The 24,215-nt window shown below is 44.2% G+C and overlaps 1 protein-coding gene across 1 annotated transcript in view; it reads left to right on the top strand.

Annotated features, from left to right (window-relative positions):
* The first annotated feature begins 8,353 nt into the window (after nucleotides 1-8,353).
* DUSP8 (dual specificity phosphatase 8) overlaps nucleotides 8,354-24,215 on the top strand; it is a 73,854-nt gene continuing 57,992 nt past the window's right edge. Inside the window, exon 1 of the mRNA XM_060276325.2 lies at nucleotides 8,354-8,491. The gene's annotated coding sequence lies outside the window, so the exon portion shown is untranslated. The remainder of the gene's footprint in view (nucleotides 8,492-24,215) is intronic.

The following is a 24,215-nucleotide window of genomic DNA, read 5'->3' as shown; positions in this document are numbered from 1 at the left end:
CCTAAACAATTAAATCTGCTGCTACCTCCAGTGGCAATGAAAGCCACTCGGTTATTGTGGTTCACCAATTCCCCCTCCACTGCCAGTTCCCAGAAGGAATGGTAAAGAACCCCAAAAGTTACGAAGGACCATATGTGCTTCAGGCTCCAGCTGGAAAAGTGAATATGGAACCAAATGCTGGAACCTACATTAGGCCTGGAACCTACATTTCAATGCCATTCACATAAGCATAGCTGTCAAGTTCTCCCTTTTTAAAAGGGAAATTCCCTTATGCTGAATAGGCTTCCTCGCGAGAAAAGGGAAACTTGACAGCTATGCACATAAGGAACAACTGCCAGTCCCCTCCTCCATCAGCAGCTCCTACACAATCTATTCCAACCATTCCCAAGCAGGGAGTGTTGCAAAAGGAAAGGGGGTGGGAAAGTCCCATTTCATGAATGTGAGCTCCGTTCCATTCACAAAAAGGATAGTTCGAATCCAGTCCATAATCTTAAGTGTATTCGTAAATGCACCATCTGTTAAACTTGTGTTGTCATGGATACATTTGTAGGTAGCACTCCAGTGTGAATGATGGAAGCTATGTAATACCACCATTTGATTGTGACTATCACTGTGTGGAGAAAGTGGGGAAGGGCTGCAGGGGAAAGGCAGTTGGAACCCTTTTTCTGTTATCTAAAACCACTCACCCACCAGTGCTGCTATTAGCAGGAAAACACAGGCACACATAGTACTTCTGCCTCTCTCTTTTTAACCCTTGCAGAGCAAACTGCAACCCTACAATGTAGATTGGTGAAGTGGTGAAGGAGAACAGGGTTAAGACCAGTAATACAAAGCACCTGTGAGGGGCTGCTGATTAGCATTGCAAATGCAAGTAACCCTGCTCCAAGGCCTCCTGCAGCACATTTAGTTTGACCTTCAATTGATTTTAGACATTTTCTCAGCCCAAGTCAGGTCTATAGTTGTATTTAACAAATGTAGAATTCTCTAATGTTGTGGTGAGATAAATTCAGGGTGTTCTCCACAAATAGGAAGATTGGTGCCTAGTCCAAGACTCTCCTGATCTTGATAAGGATCTTGTAGACTAGAGCAAGTCTCTTCCTCTTCTTTGGCGATCACTCATAGCTGAATAAGATTGTCTTCCATAAACATGGTTTTAACAATGAGTCCGTAAGTGACTGTGGAGGCCAATTCTGGATTCACACATCCTTCCACAGTGGGGACACTGGTTTCTAGGCAGGAGCTGATCACGGTGTGGATTTGCCAAGCGTGCCTTCCTCTTAGCACGTTTCTCCCTTGCATCCTGAGATTGAGTTTCTTCAAAGCCCATGACACCTTTGGTAAAGGCTGTTCTCCAACTGGAGCGCTCGCAGACCAGTGTTTCCCAGTTGTCAGTGTTTATACTGCCTTTTTAATATTTGCCTTGAGACAGTCTTTAAATCTCTTTTGTTGACCACCAGCAAGTGGTCTCATAGAATCACAGAATCATAGAGCTGGAAGAGACCACAAGGGCCATCCAGGCCAACCCCCTGCCAAGGAAGTAGTATCAATGAAAGCTTCAGGAGAGCAATTTAAACCATCCAAGTTGGCTTTATGCTTTCAGGTCAACCCGCCCCAGGCTCATCCCCTTCCTTAAGAAATGGAAGACCTTCAAGGGACTTGCCCACTCATGAGGCAAGGCAAGATGACCACCTTGGGCAGCAGGATCCACAGAATCCAGCCTCCAAGGAATGCATCATCCCCTCCTCCTGCTGCTGCTGCTGCTGCTGCCGCAGTATCAGCAACAGTTGTTACATGCTTATTGGAGGGAGGTTCTTCTGCCTCCTTGGCGGTTGCCTCCACAATGGCCTCTCAGGGAAGAGGAGGAACTGCTGGCCTCCTCTTCCCCCTAGAGCTGCTCTTTGGGGTCTACTGGGCTCTGCAACTGCCTAGAATGATTCAGAACAGGCCCCTTCCTCCCCTGTAATGTCCTTTGATTCCCACTTCAGCCATTGGGGAAGGTTGATTTTATTCCCCACCTTTGTTCCCAATGTAGATATTTATTCCCCCTTTGCTCCTGGGTGTAGGTCTTCACAGCCCTTCTTCCCTGGCTGGGAGGGAGGTGCCATATTGTGGTTTGCCTCAGGTGCCAAATTGTATTGGGTTGGCCCTGGCCCTGTGGCTTACAGTCTACTACTCCTTCCCCTTTCCGACTCCAAGTTGAGTCATCTCCATAAATGGGTCAGCATGGAGATGCGGGTGCCTGACATAGAGGGAGACAGTTCCTGGTGGGGGGCAAGGCTTGAAGGGTATGGTGTGTGGCTCTCGTCTGGGCATGATGTTTCTGCCTGGGTTACTTTCTAGCACCTCTGGCTCCTGCACTACTGGCCTGAAGGGTCCAGTCAGGCCTACTCTTCTGAGTCGGCAGCTGGAGTGAGGACTGCTCCTCAAGATTTGGGTTCTGACAAAAACTGCTATCTAATCTAGCACTGCAAAGCTGATCCACAAATAAGTTGAGGGAGGCTTAGAGCAGTTCAAGGTCAGTTTAAACCTGCATGGGTTTTCCACTCCCTGTCTCCATTGACATACCTTTCCCTGTTTTGTTTTTTATGAATGTTGGCTACACCCACCATTTTTTCCCAGGGGAAAGGCTGGTTCCTGATAAAAGCAAGACCCTTGCCATTTTGCTTCAGCACAGCTTAAACAGTATATATTCCAGTTAAGTTGTCATGTGGATTCCATATGTATTCTCCTTGCTGAATGTGCGCACACAGACTGAGCATCAGAATTTGTAAAAAGGGTGGTCTGATGAAAGTCAGCATATTGTCTCATTGCAGAACAATCCACAATCTGCTTAAATACATACAGTACCTGACTTGCATTTCTGGATCAGAGCAAGGTCCATTTCCCCACAACTTTATATTAAATGGATTTCCACAGTAGTGACCAGCCAGATCGTCACATGGTGGATCTGGGCATAAATGTGGCAGCATCCACAGTTGTTTGCCTAGTTATGGCTGATTAGAGGAATTCTGCCTTTCCATTTAGGCCATGGGTCTAACAGCCCTGGTAGAACCATCCTATAGCAGTTATCCCAGATGGGAGAAAGCAATTCTGTGATAGGGCATGTCATATGCATGCTCAGTTTGGGAGGTGAATGGGTAAATCCACAGCCAGAGTTAAACACACCCTCTGGGTGGATCTACACACGGGGGGGGGGGGGGAGAAACGCTATGGAAAATCACAAAGACTTTTTTTGCTCTCCAGCGCCATCTGGTGTTGCATGTTTATAACGCATTCAAAACACAGTTTTTTGACTAATGTAGCCGAGTCCTTTGTGTCCCTTGAAATACTACCAGGTCTCACTAGTCACGGGTTGTGCTAGCAACAACACTCACATACTTCCCACACATGGAGGGAGCTAGTGAACCCATGACAATGAGGAGTCTCCCCATCACAAACCCCTATATCAAATCCATGCCCATCACATGCAAAGTAACACTACAGCAACCCTCCTTCCCAATCAGCTCCAGTGGCACCACCGGTAACAACCTCGGTCCTTCCACGTCCCCAGGCATCCTTCAAGCAAGGATCTCAAGTCTACTTACAATGCTCATGTGCTGTGTTTTGGAGCAAGACAAACACAAAGTGGGGAGGAAGGAGAAGACACGGAGCCTAGCACCCACACAGCTTCCTGGACAAGAGTTCTGGGGCAAAGGTTAAAGACCCACCCAGAGAGAGAGAGAGAGAGAGAGGGAGAGAGGGAGGAGAGAGAGAGAGAAAGCCAAGGGAGGGCCAAGACACTCAACAGGGGAACCACAGGCACACCTTGATGACAGCAAACACAGCCACCCCTTCCAGTGACTCACTCAGTGTCACTCTGTAGAAAAGAGGAACTGAGAAGCAGGAGAGGAGTGTTTGAGGCCCACCAGGCAGAATCTGAAAGAGAAGATGCTCCCACTCACCTTTTGAAAGCCAGGCTCAGGGGAACCAGTCATATCAAGGCAAATGGGAGCTTCTGGAACTGAAACCCTTTCTGCAGAGAAGTTCCCTACCCTTTTACCCACAGTAACAGACAGGAATCAGACAAATAAATGGGGAACTAGTCTCTCTCCCACATCCCATAGGTTGAGCACACACTCCTGTTTATTCTGCATCCAGTGTACTCCCACTACTGGTTCTGTAAGCAGTGTTCACCAGATGCTAGCCACAATCCATATCTATCCTGTTGTTTCTTAGAAAATGCAGTACTTATGAAATGCATTTCTTATGAAATGATGCATTTCCTCTCAGCTTACACATCTGAATTGAGATAAAGAATAACCGGGCCACGAGGGAAGCTGTTTCCTGGGCTGCCATTCCTCCCACTTCTGAAGGCAGTGGAACTACCGGTACCAAGAGGACTTCGTCTGCCAATATTAGAGGGTCTGAACAGAAGGAGGCAGTCCTTCAGATATTGACAAACAGTAGAGAAGAACAACACATTATCTAGCTCAGTCTCTTAACACCTTGGATTTGCTAAACTTTAGTGAATCATCGTTTTCTTGCCACTCCCAAACTGTGTTTTTCTGATTTTGATGCCTGATTAAGGAGAAGTGAGTGGTAAAGATCAAAGGCTTTCCCCCTACACCTCTTATGTTATACCGTACTTAGACCCTGTCCAAACTCATATTGCCAGCCTCTTGTGTGCAACTGTGTGTTTTACTCACTCCAAGTTAGTCCAGTAGCCTGTTTTTCTGAACTTGTGGTATTAATCTCTTCCGGGCTTTTCTGGTATCTAGCTACGTCAGGCATCCCCAAACAGTGGCCCTCCAGATGTTTTGGCCTACAATTCCCATGATCCCTAGCTAACAGGACCAGTGGTCAGGGAAGATGGGAATTGTAGTCCAAAACATCTGGAGGGCCAAAGTTTGGGGATGCCTGAGCTAGGTGCTTGAAGGCCAGTCATTTGACCTGATCCTGCATGGCAGTTTATGTGTTTATATTGCACAAGCTTGAAAAATATTTTTGTTTCAAAAGATATGGCACAGATACAGAAATATTTATTAAATATAGGGTGTGCCTGATTTGTTTTTCACATTAATAAAGCAAATGTCCCTCATCCTTACACTTTTGGAACCTACCACACAAGGATATTCCACATTCAGGGCCAGCATTTCAGGTTTCAGCTGTGCCGAAGGCAAACAGATGTTAGTCGGAAAGGATTAAGAGTCTCTGTCTAGTTTAAATATATTTCAAGATTAAATTAAGGCAAGAAGACTGTATTTTAAATTGTAGCAACATTTTTATACCTCATAGTAACTTTAACAGTGTCTTCAACATGTGTCAAAAGCTTCATTCCTTTGAAATGTGAGTCAAGAAAATAGGCCCACTTAATGGTTTATCACAGTAGTCAATCAGTATGTAGTGAGTAATCCAGAAAGGTAGGTGTTCCTGAGAAATCATTGCTTTTGACCTTATTCTGAAACAGAGGTGGGCGGATGATGTTCCCTGACTTCCCTAAATGGAGTCCCTGCCCGTTATCCCGCTTCCTGAGATCAACCCACAGCATCCTCAGCTTTCAAGGGGAGAACAGCCTTTCATCTCTGAAAATGCAATTATTCAGGAAAAACTGATGAGCTCAGAAAAGACTTTTGTCTTTAGCCAGATGGACAGAGATTGTTGATGCCACACTGGACTCTAGGGGCTATATATTTTTAAAGGGGGAAACCTTAAGGGAATTGGAAGGGGTGGGAAAAGGGCATTTTGGGCCTGAGGATTAGAAAACTTCTATTGAAGCTGTGAGCCACTGTCTATACTAGGCATCTGCTTCAACAGGACTTGGCCAGCTGCATTCACTGGGAGAAATGGAAAAAAACCCCAAGGAACCCGGCAGCAAAGGGACGTCTGGAAGTGAAGTTGGGTTGTTCCTCATGTTCTTACAATAAAATGATATTACTGAAATGGGTAACTTTGGGAGCAATATTTCAGTGTTGGGAGTCTATAATATCCCTCATCTTGCAGAAAATCCTCGATTAATCAAAGGTGTTGTGCCATTGCACCTTTAACAGGCACACCCTCATAGCAAAGGCTCTTCCCGAAACACTTGTGAAGAATTTGGGTTGGGTTGTTTTTAACTTTCCCATGTAAGATAAAGGTAAAGGTAAAAGGACCCCTGACTATTAGGTCCAGTTGCGGACGACTCTGGGGTTGCGGCGCTCATCGTGCTTTACTGGCTGAGGGAGCAGGCATACAGCTTCCGGGTCATGTGGCCAGCATGACTAAGCCGTTTCTGGTGAACCAGAGCAGCGTGCTGAAACACCGTTTACCTTCCCGCCAGAGTGGTACCTATTTATCTACTTTCACTTTGACGTGCTTTTGAACCGCTAGGTTGGCAGGAGCAGGGACCAAGCAACTGGAGCTCACCCCATTGTGGGGTTTTGTAAAGTACAGTACCCATGCTTAATAAAATTTAGATGATCGAGCTATAAAATGTACTCTTGCTTGGGGGAAAAAATTCCTACTGTGATTTGTTAGAAACATTGACAAATTAATTAAATGTTGCACATGTAGGCTACTGGGTATGCCCATGCTATTCAGTTGACAATAAAACTGAGGGAGAGGGAACTGGAAAAATTCAGCTGGACCTCTTCAGAACAGCCACAAGGGAAATTAGGGAAATGTCAAAACTCTCTCTCTCTCTCTCTCTCTCTCTCTCTCTCTCTCTCTCTCTCTCTCTCTCTCTCTCTCTGCTCTTTGTTTGGAAGAATATCACAGTTCAAAAGCCTACCAATTTATAAAGAGAAAAGTCAGGCATGCATTAAAACTTTAGTCTGAGCAAGGGAGGAATTAAGGAAGAAACTCCCCCACATTCCCTTTTCCTTATCTTACATTCCTTATGGTTTTGGATTAATAGACTTAAAGGATTATGTGTGGAAATCTCAGGTAAAACTGGCGTATCTGTGACAGAAGGGACTCTCCCTAAAGTATGTCACACCTCTTCAAGGAAAAGCAGGAGGAGCAAAATTGTGACAAATGGGGGTTTGGGTTTGGGTTAAAATTGGGGGAGGGAGTACAAGATTGGTGGTGACTAAAAAGGCCTTAAAAGGGTGACAGCATTTATGAAAGCTTGATATTCAGAAGTCAGTCCTGGATATGTTTTGCCCATATGTTGAATTTGTTTACAGCTTATGCTAAAATACATATACACCACCTTGGAAGGTTATGACTCTCCATCCTTGGAGGTTTTTAAGCAGTGGTTGGATGGCCATCTGCCATGGATGCTTTAGCTGAGATTCCTGCATTGCAGGGGTTGGACTAGATGACCCTTGGGGTCCCTTCCAACTCTACAACTCCATGATTCTATGAGAATACCTGTGTTATTACTATTAACACTGTTTACTTTGTCACACAAAATGTAAAGGCATTTTCATATGTATTGGCCTGCATGAAAAATTCCAAAATCCACACTCGGGCAATACTTCTGTTATGCCAACCAAAATGTTACAGTAGCTTAAGATACTATTTTGCGATATTTTGGTTGGCCTAATAAGTGTATTGCCCTAATATGGATTTTGGAACTGTTTCATCTTCTAAATCTATCCTTCTCTGGGTCATCAGGACCAGCATTTTGCCATATAGAAAAAGCACCGCTAAGGTTTCGATAAAAGAATGCATTTGTATTGGAGGTCATTTGGTACATCACTCCATCTGATGTGAAAATCTTAAGCCTGCTTCATTTAGCAGCCAACCAATTAAACTTTGTCTTGCCTTTGGCACAAGGGAAAAATCTTCCCCAGTTCCTCCTTCTGAGCAGCAGGGTTTATCTGTGCGTTGCTGAAATGAGCCAGCCCTCCCTTTCCCTCCTGCAACAATAAATGCCACATTGATTTAGAATGAGCGGCTTGTTTTACAGTGCTGCATCTCTGCACCAGCTTTCTCCACCGAGGCTGGGGCATTTCCCTTTTAAGTGCTTGCAAAACTGGAAGGGAACGAGGCAAAGAAGGAAAATCTAGGCCATTGCCCCTTTTAAGCTGCAATTCTGCCTGCCTGTCTCCCTTTAATCTGCACCCAAAGCCCCAGGATCAGAGGCTGACGTCATCCTGCCCCTGAGCCTCCCTCTCTGATTGGCTGAGGGTGACGTCAGGTGCTTTTTTTCAAGGCATGACCTCATCCTCAGTTCATTTTTAGTTCTAAAGTGCAACCTTCTGTCTTCCTGGATCCCTTCAGCCCTGTTAATGCTTATCTGTGCTACCTCTCCCCCCCCCCAAACTACCCTCGCCCCTTCTGCAGCTACATGCCTGCCCCTTAGATACTGGGCTGGCATTATGAGCGCATTTCAGTGTGGCTGCGCGCGTGTATTTGCAGAGGGTTAGATCTTGCATCATCAGCACTTGATCCCAGCGTTTTCAGAGCGTTTCCCACCCGACCCTTTGGTAATTGTGGTTAAATCATCCTGACGAATGTGCAGAAATCTGCAATCAGCTGGAGGGTTTAAAGGGCTTTGATCCTTGGCTGCAGAGGAAGTGCCAGGAAGGTAAGTGTTTTTAAATGTTATTAAGGATCCGCGCGAGAGTGGCGGTGGGGACTGGACTTCCACATATCGCTTAATGACCCTGCAGAATACTGCAGTACGGAAGATCCCATGCAGGTTTGAAAGCTTGTATGTGGGGGGGGGGGCGGGCGGGCAGCGGAGTGGGTACTACAACCTGCACAGGCTTTTAATACGCTTATTGGACCTTCCGCATCAAGACGCGAATGCTGCGTGTTGCTGCATTCAGCATGCGTTCCTATGGAATCATATGTGTAATGCCGGCTTCTACTAAATCTGTGACTGTGCATAAATTTAGTGCATGCATCGTAATCTTATCTGAGAGGGGAAGGCTTTGGGGATGGGGGAGTGGGGTGGTGCTATTTTTGAACGCAGAGTAGGTGCCGAAGGTTTTTGCAAGAAATAAATAAAGGTGTAATTCTAGCAGGAGGAGAACACCTCTCAAATGCTGCATACAGAAATGCGCAGTAGTCAGCCGTGCTGCAGGGAAGGGAGAGCTGCGTTCAGCGAATCGCATATTTATGACGTGTGTTTAAGTAACAGGAGGGTTTTAAGAATCTCATTACAGTATACTGGGCTCAAATAAAACAGCAGGCTCCTGCGAAGCGAAAGTCTCTGTGCTTATATATGTGTGTGCGCGCAGTTGTGAGGGGGGGGGACGTGCTTGTGTGCGTTTCTGCTAAGAGGTGGTTATGCCGCGAGACTTTTCCAGGAAGGATCAGACGAGGAGAAATGTTCAAGGCTCGCTTTGGATGCGGAGCGTGGAGTGTCATCATTCTTTTTAGGATTGCAGGGGGCGGGGGGAGAGAGACAGAGACGGAGACGGTCCATAAAGCTTCCCCCCTTTGGTTTGTGAGGTTGTTAACAGCCCTGTGGTTTCCTAATGCCGAAAGAGTTTGGTTTGCCGCCCGGTTCCTTCAGAAGCACCCAAGGAAACAAGAGTCTGCAGAGTTTCACCTTGGCTAGCGCCTTGACTTAGGAACAGCAGTGCGTGTGTGTGCTGTGATTCAGCATTTGACGGTTTGAAAACAACAACCACCTCATCCAATAGAATGGTCAGGAAGGTTTGCCCACATTTAATGTCTTCAGTTCAATCAGGAACAGAGCAGGAAGGGCCTCCCCCCCCCCTTGGTGGTGGATATGGAGGAAATAAGCACTTTTTAATTTTGTTTTTTTGCACGATACAGAATTAAGATTTGATACAGCTGTGGCCAAGAAATACTGCATGCAGACGTTCTTCTGGGGCCTTTCTGTAGGAGAGGGATTGCCGACTTGTCATAATCCATGGATTTTTTGGGTGGGTGTGAAATCACTATGCTGTCAGTTGCAAAGGTTCCAATCCAAGCTTCATTGCTTTAGGCATCACACACAAAAACACACAATATTAACAACCGGTGTCTCAGTATGATTAAAACCATAAGGACTTTTCTTAACATCTTTCATAATGAACGTAAAGAGTTGTTTCTGCCTAGCTCCTGCAAGCATCAGTTTAATAGTATGGCCATCTATAGAAACGCTTGTACAGTACTTTGGGTTACAGGGATCCTTTGTTTTGAAGCCTTCCAACAAATGACCCCCGAGATCTTGCTGCAGTTTGGCTTAATTCTGGCACAACCCAGTTGAATTATGCTAGTCAAAATGCAACAACTGCAGTGTGGAGGGACAGAAGCCCCATGTAAATTAGCAGATGCAAGCCAGAACTTACCTTTTTGTACCTTTTCTTGGTAAGGCCAGTGCAACAACCCTATGAGATAAATTGGGCTGAGAATACGTAAAGTTGAGCAGACATTGATTTGCTTTATCCAGACATTCTAGCCATTGCATCAGGCTTACCCTCTGGGCACTATTTTATAAAAGTATGGATATTTTCACTGATGACACAAAGCAGTCAGCTGAGTCTTTCGTGCCACTTGTGTACAGGTGTGAGCAGTAGGAAAGTAAGGGAAACAGCTGTTTTTAAACCGAATGTGCATTCTAATTTGTGTAGGCTTTGGAATCATATTTTGCATGCAGGGAATGCAAAAAAGAAAAGAAAAAATACTTTCTGCGTCATGGATGAAAATGCCCTTTGTCTGTAATGGAAGTCTAAGAAGGCTATGTGTGAATGGCCATTGCATCCAAGCCAGGGAAGTGTGCTGAGCAGACAGCAATACACATTTTGATAGGTCAGCTGATTAGTTTTGCATCTGAACAATAGCTGAGCTCAAGTCTGAATGAAAGGGTGTGAGCAATAAAGAGAGAAGGGTTGCTAGCTTCACTGCACGAGTGTTAGGTGTCTTCTGTTCACCTCAAACCTTGCATGGGATGATCTCTCTCTCAGTCTCTCTCTCTCTCACTCACTCTCTCTCTCTCACACACACACAGAGAGAGTTTGATCCCCCCTCCAGTTCTTTTCTTGTCATAGAAAGGGCCTAGATACCTCATCATAGGGAAGATGGACCTGCCATCCTCCAGTCCCCCCAGACAAGGCTGCCAGATTTCAACTGGGATATGTTTAACCATTCTAGAGCCGCAAAGGGATTCATCCACAGTATCCCGATCCTCTCTTTCTTCTTTGGCCCCTTTGTCCATCATCTTTCTCCAACTGCTGAGTGGTTAAAAAAATGATAATCCCTGGTGAAAATGGTTGGTCAAGGAAGCTGTGGATTCGGATTCGGAAAATTCAAAACCTCCCCTTCCTTTATGGCTGTGTGGTTGTTAAGAAGCAGCATGATCTCTGGGTTGCAATTTAGCAGCCTGACTAGCAGGCCGGTGTAGATGTTTGAGACTGTGGTGTGTCAAATGAAGAGAGCCTGCGCTTCAAAAGGGAATCCCACAAAGAAAAACGAAAAACACCCCCAAAGTCCAGGGTCATTGGCCCAATAAGATTGTGTTTGAGGAAACACTCTCCCAGTCTCAATTAGAACGACCAGTCAGATTCAGAGTACGGCCATCTGCATCTGTGCACTGATTCAGTTCTCACGAGCTGTGCTGAGTGCCACTCATTAAAATGTCGAGCAGCAGTCCGTGCAGGTGAGAGCAGTGACTGGTGGGAGTTAGGAAGTGGATTGCAAAGCAGCTTCCCGGTTGCTAGCTTGGCACGGCAGTGAAAAGCACTGTCCAGAAGCACCTTAAATAGTATATGTTTAACTCCAGTACTGAGCTGTATGCTTTGCAGAAAACAGAAGGGTCACAGCACCTTCTCCATCCTGAGCACATGCGTCCCTTGTGGCTTGACAAAAATGAAGGTGAGAAGCATAGCTTGGTACTGGAAATACCAAATATGGACAGAAAATGACTGAACCATACAACATTCAATTTCCTCATGCTCGAAAGCGGTTGTTTGTAGATGGGCTATTTCTCCACAGGGGCTTGAGGAAAACACTTGTTTGTTTGTTCACAGGTCCAGCTAGTGTGTTTCTGTAATGAGCAGGATTTTTAAAACCCACACAATTGGCTGTGCAGGATGAAAACGCCAACTCTAAAGATCAAGCAATCCAGGCAACAATTCTCCGACTGTTTAACCCTGAATATTCTCCAGTATGGCATAGTGAAGTTGCTAAGTGTGTGGATATGTTTGTACCACAGATACAGGAGAAAGTGATCTTCAGGTGATGTGGTCACAAGCCATTAAAGGCTCGGTTTAAGACCAGCACTTTAAATTGGGCCTGGAAATAGACTAGCAGCCGGTGCAGCTGACAAACCACTGGCAGAATTCAGTCAAAACCATTGGCTATATACACATTCATATAATATTGTATACTATATGAAGTTAAATGTGGTAGTAAGGTGGTCTTCAGTGAAACGTGGAAAAAGGCAACTACAGATTCACTCTTTTTTCATTATTCCATAGGAATAGCTAAAGGGGGAAAGTGGGGTGATGGTTTAGGAAGTGCTCTAAATAGGTAATGGTATGCACTGACAGAACAGGGTGGAATGAATGGAATATGGCTTGTGGAAACTTTTTATATCCCTTCATCCTGGGCTTTTAATGACACACTGTGAAATTTGCGCAGGCTTAGTGGATTCCACATCTGTGTTTGTGTGTTGTAGCAAAGAAGACAAGAGAGTCTGGCGACTTAAAAGCTGTTATTTCAGCATGAGATTTCACATCCTTGTTTAAAGAGATGGCGAAAGTATGCAGCATGTAAACAAGAGAAACACAGCACTGAGTATTTGTAAAGTATGGCCCTGTCACTGCAAGAAAGCTGCAATTTTTATCTATTTTACTTTTGTACAGTGGTCATATAAAATCCTTGCAAACTGCAGCAACCTTTCACTTTAGCAACAGGACAGAGCCATTTCAATGCTTTCTATTCTAATGAATATTAAGTTAAAAGCTAGTTCTTCATGCTCTGTGTTTTCCCCACCCCATTTTGCCAGATTATTTCATCAAATATCCATTTGGAGTAAGTTAGTCAGGGCAAGATAACACAATGGGAGAGAAGTGGGCCTGTTACTGGTTTTTCCTAAGGCTTATGAATATGATTGCACTCTAGCAGTGGGACAATAATGCCTACTTCATCATAAATTTGTGTTTAACAGCGCATTATATAGAAGGGCAAGCAGTTACTACATTTGTTTATTCATTTATTTAAAAATAGTATTTTTTTAAAAATAGTATTTTTTTCCCCTGTTTGCAATTCATTGATTTATATGTTTCAGTGTGGAATATCAGGAGAATTGGTCAGAGCTATTTTATATGAAATCAATTATGGGATAGATTAATATGGGCTTGATTTCTATTCACTGCTGACAGTTCAACCTTTGCTGCTGATCTAATAGAGACTTAGACCACATTGTGCAGTCAAATTTATACTGACATGGTTTTTTTCTTTAAATGTGGAGAAGTTGGGTGGGCCAAGATAGTTTATTTTGTAGTGAGCTAATTGAGGTTTTTTTGTAGCATTTATGCTGGTTTAACTGCTGTAAATTTATTCTCTGGCATATTAGTGAAAACTGAAAGCGAGTGCACTTGAAAAAATGCAAGTGATTCTGAAAAGTAGGCGGCTTTTGGCAATTTTCCTGTAGACACAAAGTGGTTTCTTATGGTAGTCTTAATGGACTGTTGATGGAATAAAGTACTAGAGTCTTACATCACTTGCAATCAAGCTAAAATGGGAAGCAGAGGAGAAAATACAGTGAATTAAACTCTGCAAAATTAAACACACACATGTTTATAAAATAGCATAAATGGTAAAGATACCTAAAGAGTTAATCAACGGTGCAAATATTTTTTACACTGCTATCTAAGCCATGACTGCCAATAAATCATCTTTCCTACTTTTTATGCCAACATGGCAACAATGTTGTAAAACGCTATTGCAGAGCTTATTAACTGTTTCAATTAATTAAAACTACAGGGAGCCAGTGTGGTGTAATGGATAGATGTGAGATTAGAATTGGCGGTAGGGGTGGGCTGCATAGAAATACAGTAGTAGAAATTGTGGAAGCAAGATAATTGACATTGGAAATTATTTTCTTGATGTCATTTTTATGCCTTCTGCTCATTATCTTTTTTTGGTGGAGCTGTCTATTCCAGATACCTTTTCCAGTACCTGGGGTCCTGGTCACCCCATTTTTCTTCAGATATTTCTTCTTGTTTTTTAAGCCACAAGTGAGGTGGGTTTATACATTTCCTTACTTGTCCCAGATTATGTGGAAAACACAGAAGCAAGAAAGGTAAAATATTTTAGTAGATCAACTTTGCAGGGGAAAGTCTGACCTTTCAGTTGGATTGTTAAAGTTTGCAAAACTTTCAGGACTCAGAGCCCATCTTTTGCAAAGCATTGCTCTTCTAGCAACAGTTAGCAAATGAAAAGTCCCTGTACCATATGTTGGGCTGGTCTCTCCCATCTCTTGGACCACAGTTGCTCTGTGTGTGTCAGAGAGAGAGACTGATGCTATGAGCTATAAACTATTGATCTGCATTATAGTAATTTTCCTTTCTGAGCATTGGCTTCTGTGGAGATACAGTGCTTGGACCTTCATTTGCCTCACTGTCAGCCTGGCTTTGAATTGGGCTAGCTCCAAGGTGCACTAATTTGTTACATTAAGCTGTTCAGTAGGTATGGTTCATAGACTGTGCCAATACAGTCATACCTCGGTTTAATTAAGCTTCGGTTTGAGTACTTTCAGTTTAAGTACTCCGTGGACCCATCTGGAACGAATTAATCCACTTTCCATTACTTTCAATCGGAAAGTTCGCTTCAGGTTAAGTATCCTTCAGGTTAAGTACAGACTTTCGGAACCACTTGTGTGCTTAAACCGAGGTACCAATGTATGAGGAACTCGTGCCCACCACCGAAAAATGAAAAAAGGCAATACAAGATGGACTTCTTTAGGTTCTCAGCTCATGGTCTGAAACACGAAGGCTCCCTTTGTACCTAGGTAGGAAGTGCATAAATAATTTTCTTTACCATTAATATTAAAACTCCCATTAACAACAGTAAGGTCCAAATTCAGTAGTTTCACACATCCTGGCCAGTTTATGTTGATGTGTATAGCAATATGTGCAGAATAAACAGGGGAGAAAACTACTCTGGAGTGGATGTTTACACATTTATTTGGCTACTTCTTCTTTTTTATCAGTTCTAGTGAAATACGAAAGCTAAACAGATCAGTAGCAAAATGGCGTGGGGGGAAGGATTAAGGCTGCGCATCACTGGATTGCCTCAGATCCAACCATGTTTAAACTGTGTCATGGAAAATAAGTAGGCATTGTATCTGTAGTTTTAATTCATTACTGAAACAGGGATGAATAAAACCCTTTATATGAGCATGCCTGTCCGCTTCAGAGAAACGCTTACAGGATGAATTCATGTAATGGTTAATGCATGACAAACTTGCTGTGGGGCTCCTTTCCTTTCCATTGACAAATACTATGCTAAGAGACTTGGACTGTGTTGATGGTGTATATTTATTGATTGCATTTTTATCTGGCTGCCCCTGCTATGAGCTCAGCACTGTGTGTGTTGCTCCCTCCTCCTCCTCCCAGAAGTGTGCATTTGAGCATGGGCACCTTTGAACCTAGTACAACATGAACTGACAACACAGGCAGGCAACCAGTCAGGTCTTGAAAATCCCAAATGCGCTCTCTCTCTCTCTCTTTCTGTGTGTGTGTGTGTGTGTGTGTGTGTTGGGCGGTGATCCTCAAATTTCTGTTTCTTTTGTAAAGGAAATTTGCATGGCTGTGCGCAAGATAGTGCTTAAAAATCTGGTGACAAAGAAATGACTCGATGGATGCAAGAAGCAGTTTTGTTAAGCACGGCACATTCTTTGTCCGGGGAAATGTGTGTGTGTGTGTGCGTGTGTGCGCGCGCGCACACACACACACACACACAGAGTATACTTTCCTTTTTTATTGCTCCTAAAAGGAGGCACTAATAAGGAAATGCTTGCCTTTTGCAATGCATTTTGGAGCAAGTAATAAATAAATAAATATTAAAATATATATTTCTGTGACAAAGAGCTCAACCAGGACTGGGAAACCCGTGGCCCTCCAGATGTTAGAATCATAGAATTGTAGAGTTGGAAGAGACCACAAGGGCCATCCAGTCCAACCCCCTGCCGAGCAGGAAACACCATCAAAGCATTCTTGACATATGCCTGTCAAGCCTCTGCTTAAAGACCTCCAAAGAAGGAGACTCCACCACACTCCTTGGTAGCAAATTCCACTGCCGAACAGCTCTTACTGTCAGGAAGTTCTTCCTAATGTTTAGGTGGAAGCTTCTTTCTTGTAGTTTGAATCCATTGCTCCGTGTCCGCTTCTCTGGAGCAGCAGAAAACAACCTTTCTCCCTCCTCTATATGACATGCTTTTATATATTTGAACATGGCTATCATATCACCCCTTAACCTTCTCTTCTCCAGGCTAAACATACCCAGCTCCCTAAGCCGTTCCTCATAAGGCATTGTTTCCAGGCCTTTGACCATTTTGGTTGCCCTCTTCTGGACACGTTCCAGCTTGTCAGTATCCTTCTTGAACTGTGGTGCCCAGAACTGGACACAGTACTCCAGGTGAGGTCTGACCAGAGCAGAATACAGTGGTATACAGTAATAGTACCCTTGAAGTAATAGTACTGAGCTGGAGTCCAGCTCAGATCAGCCCCAGTCATCATGGTCAGTGGTCAAGGATGATGGGAGTTATATTCCAACAGCATATGGAGGGCCGCCGGTTCCCATCCAAGAACTAAACTCAAGAAGTGCTGTTTTTTAGAATAAAAAATTGCTTGCTTCAGCGTTTGAAGCATTCCTTTTGCCTCTGGATATCCAGTGCCAGTGGCCCCAGAATTTGAGGTTGGTGCCTTAACATTTTGAATTACTTGGCCTTTAAGCAATCAAGTGATGGCTTCTGTTATGTGAGAATTGTGGTCATTTGAGTTCTTTGAATGTCTTCCCCTTTTGTTTGCTAAAAACTGAGTTATCATTTTCACGAGGCTATTCTTTTTTCAGCCTCCCTCCCTCCCCCCTTTCTTGTTCCTAGCTTTGACACCAGCATATGGTTTGATCAACTGGCCCCAAAGATGGAGATGTGGTGCCAAATTGGAAAGGGATTCAAAAGGAAGAAAATTACCCACTTGGTTCTTTCCCATGACCAGTGGGCTTTGTTGCACCTAAAAGACCAGCTGCCCTAGCTGCTTTTCATTTCCCCTTCTAAAGAACTACTGGAACCTGTGATAGGGTTGCCAGCATCCTGGCTTGACCTGCTCCTGTGTCATTAACAGCAGGCTGGTCTAAAGAAATTGGTAGCTTTTCATTGCATGGGCATGGCACGGAGCATATTGCCATCTGCTAATGATCTGTATCAGCCTTCCCTATCCCAGCTGTGCTGCCTGGAGATAACGGAGGGCACCAGGTGGAAAAGGATGGTATAGACCAGGCATCCCCCAACTTTGGCCCTCCAGATGGACTACAATTCCCACCATCCCTGACCACTGCTCCTCTTAGCTAGGGATCATGGGAGTTGTAGGCCAAAACATCTGGAGAGCTGCAGTTTGGGGGTGCCTGGTATAGACCAACCTTAAAGGTGAAGGTGCAATGGCTGATCAAATGTTTACATTCCTAACTGCTAGTAGACCAGGTTATTTACAATCCACATTATTCAGGACTGTGCACTTAAGCAGGAGCTGGAGCCAGTCTCACCTTGGAGTATACCTTCATGTTGGATGTTTCTGCAAATATTCATTGCATAAACACTTTACACTTATAGGTGCATACTGCTAAAAACTTTATAGTGCACCTTAAAACGTAATTGTGAAGTGGCCTCCTTGGGTGGGGCATGCAATCAGACAAAGGAAAGGCTTTTGATAACAAGAATGCCCTAAAAAGTATACAACTTTGGAATCCATTTTTTGAGAACAAATACTAGAATGTTCTGCCTCCCTTTTCCAGCCAAAGTGGCTAATGAGCTGACCCATTTTGCCAGCTGTTACATCAATGATCCCACTGGAGATTATCTGTGCTGGAATGCTTTCCCCCTATTCTGTAAACTGGTGCAGTGAGGAATGAGAGATTTTGTGATGCAAGAAGAAAACCATTAAGTTCCAGCAGTGAGCATTTGCTACTCTGGGTAGCTGGGCTGGATGAGGGAGGAAGAAGAACATGCATTTGGTTGATCTCTTACCCTCCCCCCAAAACACTGCATCAGCAAGCACAGCAATCCTGTTTGTAAATCGCAATTTTCAACCTAAAATTCAGGAATCACATATCTCATAGTGTTGGCCCATCATATGCATGCAGGTGTTCTTCCTCTTGGCATAAAGGTAGAGTATGTAAGTAGGACCTCTCCAAGTTCCCCGATAGTGCCACCCTATGAATCGCTTTGAGAAACTATTGTGCTTACAAGTACTGGTGCATGCAGGAAGTTGGACAGGTCTTTAACTGGATTGAACAGCTAAGGAGCGGTCACACCTATGTCAGTGTTTTGCATTACTTTTTATTATACTGGGGGACTTCTGTTAAATCATTCCCAGAGATTTGCAGCATTGTTGGAGACGATAATATGTAAAAAGTTTCCACAGTGACATTTTTAAGCATAGGAGTGATTATAACTTGGACGGTAGCTCCTGCTAATTTGTGTTCAGTATGAAGTTAAATGACTCTGAGTGCTCTTCCATTTCTCCAAATGTGACTTCAAAGAGTAGAAACTCATTGCCTGTGTGAGTGTTTACATCAGGGGTGAGATTCTGTGGCCTTCCAGATGTTGCTGGACTCTAAATCCCATCTTCCATGACAGTTCCCCACCCCACCCCGGTTTTCAAATTAATTTACAGTGGTACCTCTCCTTACGAATTGAATGCGTTCCGAACGCACATTCGTAAGTAGAAAAAAATTGTAAGTCGAATCCCATAGGAATGCATTGGGAGAAAAAAATTCGTAAGTCGAAGCAACCCTATCTAAACAGCATCCAAGATGGCGGACGCAGCTCCATTCGTAAGTAGAAACATTCGTAAGTCGAGTCATTCGTAAGTAGAGGTACCACTGTATCTTAAGGCCATTATTTCAAGGTCACTGGACATCAGAGACGGGAGTGTATTACATGCAAGGAAGGGACGTCCTTGATTAGTCTTCTTTTTCCTCCCTTCTGTTTCACTTCAGAATAATTGCACCCCCAACCCATCATGGGGTGGGCTATTGAAGTATACTCAAGCCTGTAAGCCTGTTAGGAACCATGTTAGAAGGCTGTGGAAGAAGGGACTCACATGTTGGAGTTGTTATTCGCTGCACAAACTATTTCATTGAACTCTTACTCCTAGATAATTGTGTGTGCAGAATTGCATAGCTGCCAAGTTATCCCTTTTTAAAGGGATTTTCCCTTATGCTGAATAGGCTTCCTCGCGAGAAAAGGGAAAACTTGGCAGCTATGGAATTGTAGGTTCAATAACTGTATATTTGGGGCTTCTTGGTATTGCTGAAAAACCCTTTTGAGATTTCTCTAAATAAATGGTTGTGTGGGAGCTTAGAAATGCAGAGGTCTTTCTGGAATTGCGCGTCATGGGAAGGGTACATTGTTGTCTTCTTATGTGAGTCACTCCTATGATTTGAACCACATCATTGGATAGGTTTATACATGTGCTTACCATATTTCTTGAAAAGTCATGGCTCTGCTGAGAATGCAGGAGTCCAGTGGACCATTTTTGAGTTGGGAGGCTATGGACAAGCTCCCACAAATATTAGACTTGTTTCTTATCTCTGCCTCTTCAGAGTGCAGGTAAGGCTGGCCTAATAGAATATGCTCCAGAAATCTTTCCCAAACATAGAAAACTGTATGTTCAGGGGGAAAGATTTTAGTCTAGTGTACTCCCAAGCATGCTAGTTAGTTTGTATATACAGAAAAGTATTTTGATTCATGTTCTTATTAACAGATTTTGGCTTTTCACTTGTACTTGTCACAGTGCTAAAGAGTATTACAAATGCCAATCAATTTCCGTATGGGCAGCAAGAATGAGGGCCTTCCAGGTCCGCAATGTGTGTTATTTGCAGTTCCACCAGCATATTAGGAAATGCACCTTAAACTCCACTATAAGAAGACTGGGATGTCAACAATGAATCAACTTTGTTCAGTGATTAGTCTTTAATTATTTTTTGTGTCAAATAGAGGTCCAGAACTCAGGTTATATACCAGTAGCATGCCATGCTTCTTGTAAACTATCCATGTTTCCACAGGACAGACTAAGAAAGCTGTTGTAAATACTGGAAATCAAGGCAATTCATGTGAAGTGTGTGGCATTAATTTCCAAAATATTTTTGACCATTTCATTCTTGTAAGTTGGCTTGAGGTCTTTTTTAGATAGGTAGGTTATCCTTTCTTTTTTGAATAAATAAGTAATATAAAATAAAGCTTGATTGGCATGAGCAGTGAAAATCTGCACTCATGAAAGTAACTTCTGTGCCAAACGTCTTTTAATGAGCTATGTTACAAAAATGCTAATTACGCATATGTTGTCCTATTTTTCTAATCGCACCTGTTTTCAACATTGGTTTGCTCTTCAAAAGTTAGCCAGAGCAATTACAGAAAAAAGAAGGTGTGTGTGTGGGGGGACTGGGAGTGGAATTCCACCCGATTTGAGTGGATAAGGGCCATCTCTTGAAAAAGACTTTCAAAGATGCTTTGGGGCCCCAAAGCAGACAAGGTATCTCTGCCCACACACAGTGGGCAACATCTTAACAGGGCAGGCTGTGGAGATGTTGTCCCCTGTTCCAAACTGATGTTCTGGCTGTAGGAAATTGCCTGGGCAGCAGAGAGAACCAGGCTATGCCTGAAATAGTAAGGAACCTGGTCAGCGTTTGCCTGGGCTCCAAGGTATAGCTGTTGCCTGGCATCTGTGCGGTTGCTGTGGAAACACAAGGCGCGAACTTGTTAATAGGACTCGTATCCTTGCTTGCCACTACGGCAAAAATATGAATAATAATTTGGTAATAGTCATGTGGTGTAGGGATTCCTTGTGTGGCAAGGGGGTGGGTGCTAGAGTGAGGCTTGCTAAGCACTTGGAAGAAGAAGGGGCGGGTGGAGGGGGAGGGGGTAGGGAGAGATTTTAGCTCCAGTGCCAGAATTTACATCTTAATAAGACTGTAGATAGCTGCCCAGCTTAAGCCATCCTGCCAGCATTTCAGGTACTAAGCTGACAGTTCCTTGCCTTGGTAATCCTTCCGGCAGATAATAAACTGCCATGCCTGAAGACTGAACCAAGAATTACTTTCTGTCAACCCCTTGCCCTGCACATATTTTATTCTGAAGGCTTGCACACACTGTTACCCTTTACCCTTTAATTGCTGCACCAGGAAGCAAGTGCTACATGTAGCTCTCTTCATAATGGCAACCCTGTCTCCAAGCAGTGGCTACAGAAGATTCACTAAACGGCAGCTGGAAGCCCTAGGGCTATATCTGGCCTCTTACTTGCCAGACTAGAAGCAAATGGGGTATGGAGAAAATAGCTGGGGATTCACTCAGACCATCTCACTATGTGTTTGGTGTCTGTGTGAACAGGCTTTATATGCAAATAGATGTAGATCATGGGTAGGCAAACCAAGGCCTGGGGGCCAGATCTGGCCCAATCACCTTCTCAATCCGGCCTGTGGACGGTCCAGGAATCAGCACGTTTTTACATGAGTAAAATGTGTCTTTTTATTTAAAATGTGTCTCTGGGTTATTTGTGGGGCGTAGGAATTTGTTCACCCCCCAAAAAAAATATAGTCTGGGCCCCACAAGGTCTGAGGTACAGCTGAAAAAGTTTGCTGACCCCTGATGTAGATCCTGAATGGCGCAGGATAGCCCCCACCACATGCTCCACCATTGAGGAGCACATATTCTACATTGCAATATGCGTGCAATTGTGCTGCAGCATTCTGTGCTAACCAGTTTCAGCTATGAAAAGAGCCTCGTGTCCTGTTCATGCAGTAATTTATTCATGTAGTTACTGTAGCAACACTTGAATGAAAAGATAATCCTGGTCCAGCAATGGTCATAGCTCTTATATTGGCCCAAAGTGGTCAAGGGGCTGCAGAGGCTATCTGGGCCTCCAGTAATGTAGCTGGATGCAGCAGCGCTGCCAGATTGTGTGTCTTCTCTTTCAGTGCTGACAATTGGCCAGCTTCTCAGACCCAGAAACCACTCCCCCACAGAGCCTGTCTTGCCAAGATTCTAGCTTGTTTCCCCTCAATCATTCCACCACTCCATCCAGGTATGCATCCAGGACCTGCATGGCATCTTGCTTCAGACAGAGAAATAGAGCTAAGTGTCACCAGCATACTTTTGGTAGCTTGTGTTAAATCTCCTAATGGCCACAAATAGCACTGGGCATAAAGTAGTGCTCCATAGCTTAATTGCTTGGGGACCAGAAAGCACTGTCCTCATGCTACTGACTGACTGTCCTTGGCCCAGCGGATAGGACTGGAACCACTGTAACACAGTGCCCCTGATATCCATCCCACAGAGCTAATCCAGGAGGATACCATGGCCAATAGTATCAAAAGCCTCCGAGTGATTGAGAAGAAGGAGCAAGTTCACACTCCCCTTGTCTCATTCTTGATAATGGTCATCCATCACCAAGACCAGTTGGGTTCCATGGCTAGGCCTGAAACCAGATTGGAATGCGTCTAGATCAGGGTTAGGGAACAGGATCTGGCCAGCTGGCAGGCTAGTTGCTCAGGTCCCTCAGCCCCTTGGTGCTTTATTGCAAACTCTGCTTTGGAAGGGGTTGGGTGCATTTGGGCATGGCTTGCATCTGGTGCCCAATTTAAAAGGTGCTGAATGCAAGCCCTGCTTGTCAAGGAATTATTAGAAGTACACTTTAAGTTTTCTGATTTGTTCTTTCTCAGCCATGGTTTTACTAGCAGCGCATCTGATGTCTTGTACGTTGTTGGGTGTGGGCAGGTGAGCATGGCCTATGGAAAAATAAGGGTGCATAGGTTGGAAGTTTTGGCACATAGGCCAGAAGTTTGCCATGCCTGCTTTAGAATAGCATGCTCTAAGGCAGGCATGTCCAAAGTCCTAATGGGGCCTGTTGGTCAATTCAATCTGGCCTCCTGGGGTAAAATCCTTCAATCCTAAAAAAAGCTCAACAACTTTGGTTGGCCCTCACGCATGTTGACTTCATCAAATCTGGCCCTCTTTGAAAAATAGTTTGGGCACCCCTGCTCTAAGGATTCCTGAAGTTGCATTCAAGGAGCTTAGTGCTCTCTTGGCATGACCCTACTATATCATCTCCTCCCTTCACTACAGGAGCTGCATGTTGTCCTCAGCTAGCCTGTAGTTACCCTAATAGCAATGTTAAGCTGCCCGTCTTGTCCCAAAGCTGCAGCTTGGCACTGCACCACCTCCTTTAATATTTTCATTCAGGTTAACCCTGTGCCCATTTCCTCACTAAAGTCATTCAAGAGAGATGTGGGATTAAAGGATTATGATAATGGTCTTCAGGAGCACTCAAGAAGATTGCAGTGGCTTTGATAAACTGATAAACTGTGGCCATTGTATTAAGGTAATAAGGTACCCCTCATTCCTTAATTTTACCTTATCTTCATAAAATGCCTAGATTTGCAGCTTGCTCATATGAATCGCCTCTGAAGTGTGTAAGATTGTTGCTGGGTTAATGAGGAAGGTCTATTTGTGTTAACTAGTACCTTTGTTGTTGTTGTTGTTGTTTAGTCGTTTAGTCGTGTCCGACTCTTCGTGACCCCATGGACCATAGCACGCCAGGCACTCCTGTCTTCCACTGCCTCCCACAGTTTGGTCAAACTCATGTTCGTAGCTTCGAGAACACTGTCCAACCATCTCGTCCTCTGTCGTCCCCTCCTCCTAGTGCCCTCCATCTTTCCCAACATCAAGGTCTTTTCCAAGGATTCTTCTCTTCTCATGAGGTGGCCAAAGTATTGGAGCCTCAGCTTCACGATCTGTCCTTCCAGTGAGCACTCAGGGCTGGTACCTGGGTCAAGCCAAAGGCCCATCTTGTCCCCTATCCTGTTCTCACAGTGGCCAAACCGATGCCCATGGGAAAGCAGCAAGCAGGACCTGAGTAAAATAGCACACTACCCACTTGTGATTCCCACCAACTGGTGTTTAGTGACAGTGCAGGCAGGACACAGCCAAGAAGATTGTTTTCTTGTTGGTAGTAGCTTATGCATTTGGTTTAACAGTTTTTGTGATGTAAGGCCTCTGGTCCTTAACTTGAAGAGTTTTCCGTATTTGTGGCCTCCAGTAGGATAGGATGTTTTAGACCTGCCCCTTATATGAA

This window comes from Zootoca vivipara, chromosome 1, assembly GCF_965207765.1.
Source record: "Zootoca vivipara chromosome 1, rZooViv2.hap1.1, whole genome shotgun sequence".
Classification (NCBI taxonomy): Eukaryota; Metazoa; Chordata; class Lepidosauria; order Squamata; family Lacertidae; genus Zootoca; species Zootoca vivipara.
This window is presented reverse-complemented; position numbering and strand designations above follow the sequence as displayed.